The sequence below is a fragment of the Sciurus carolinensis genome, chromosome X (assembly GCF_902686445.1).
Source record: "Sciurus carolinensis chromosome X, mSciCar1.2, whole genome shotgun sequence".
In the NCBI taxonomy this organism is placed as follows: Eukaryota; Metazoa; Chordata; class Mammalia; order Rodentia; family Sciuridae; genus Sciurus; species Sciurus carolinensis.
In genome coordinates this window covers 100306408-100308025 of record NC_062232.1, presented here as the reverse complement: position 1 = coordinate 100308025, position 1618 = coordinate 100306408, and the positions used below count along the sequence as shown (strand labels likewise).

General features: G+C 40.0%; 1 pseudogene; it reads left to right on the top strand.

Annotated features, from left to right (window-relative positions):
* Window positions 1-245: 245 nt before the first annotated feature.
* Window positions 246-655, top strand: LOC124972491 (histone H3.3A-like; annotated as a pseudogene).
* Window positions 656-1618: the final 963 nt, after the last annotated feature.

Genomic DNA, 1618 nt, shown 5'->3' with positions numbered 1-1618 from the left:
AAAGTAGTCTGGCAATTCCTCTGATGCTTAAACATAAAGTTACCACATGCCCAGCAATTCAACTGTGAATTGAACCAAGAGAAATGAGCCAGAAATTCAATTTCTAGGTATCTACCCATAAGAAATGATTTTACACGTTCACATAAAACCTTGTAGGTGGATTTTGTGCGCAGCGCGAGTGAGCGCCACCTCTAGCTCGCCGAGCTCCAGCCTAAGGAGAAGCTGGATGAGAAAGGCTTTCCACCATGGGTGGTACAAAGCAGACTGGCTGCAAATTGACCAATAGTAAAGCACCCAGGAAACAACTGGCTACAAAAGCCGCTGGTGAGAGTGCACCCTCTACTGGAGGGGTGAAGAAACCTCATCGTTACAGGCCTGGTACTGTGGCACTCCGTGAAATTAGACGTTATCAGAAGCCCACTGAAGTTCTGATTCGCAAACTCCCCTTCCAGCGTCTGGTGCGAGAAATTGCCCAGGACTTCAAACAGATCCGCGCTTCCAGAGCGCAGTTATTGGTGCTTCGCAGGAGGCAAGTGAGACCTATCTGGTTGGCCTTTTTGAAGACACCAACCTGTGTGCCATGTATGCCGAACATGTAACAATTATGCCAAAAGACATCCAACTAGCACGCCACATATGTGGAGAACATGCTTAAGAATTCACCATGATGGGAAACGTTTCATTCTCAAAAAATTTTTTTCTCTTCTTTCTGTTATTGGAAGTTCTGAACGTTAAGATATTTTTTCCCATGGGATCAAAAGGTCTCTAAGTATATGATTACGAGTGGAAAAATAGGGGACCAAAATCAGGTATTGGCCATTTTTCTATTTTCATTTATGTGTGAATTTTTAATATAAATGCCAGGATGTAAAGCATTAATGCAAGTCAAAATGTTTCAGTGAACAAGTTTCAGCAGTTCATCTTTATAACAATTATAAATAAAACTGTTAATTTTTTTCTGGACAATGCCAGCATTTGGATTTTTTTTTAACAAGCAAATGTCTTATTGACAGCAACTAAAAAAAACCCACCTTGTACATCACGGTTTACAGCAGCATTATTCATGAAAGGTGGAAACAACCCAAATGACCATCAACTGATGAAAAGATGAAAAAAAATGTGACATACATAACAGAAGATTATTCGGCCATACACAGGAATGAAGCACTGTTATGGATGGGATTTTGTAACCCCTAAAATTCATGCATTGAAGCCCTGACCCCCGATGTGACTGTGTTTACAGATAGGGAATTTAAGAAGATAATTAAGATTTAATGAGGTCATAAGGGTAGAGCCCTAATCCAATAGGACTGGTGTCTTTATAAAAAGAGGAAGAGACACTAGAGATCTTTCTCTCTTTGCAGGCATTCAGAAGAAAGACGATGTGAAGAGACAGTGAGAAGGTGACCATCTGTAACTCAAGGAAAGAGGTCTTACCAGAAAGCAACCCTGCCAACACATTAATTTTGAACTTCCAGTATCCAAAACTCTGAGAAAATAAATTTATGTTGTTTAATTCACCCAGGTCTGTGGGTATTCTGTTACAGTGACCCAAGAAGACTAAAATAAGTATTGATACATGCTACAACATGTATGAACCTTGAAAGTGTTATACTAA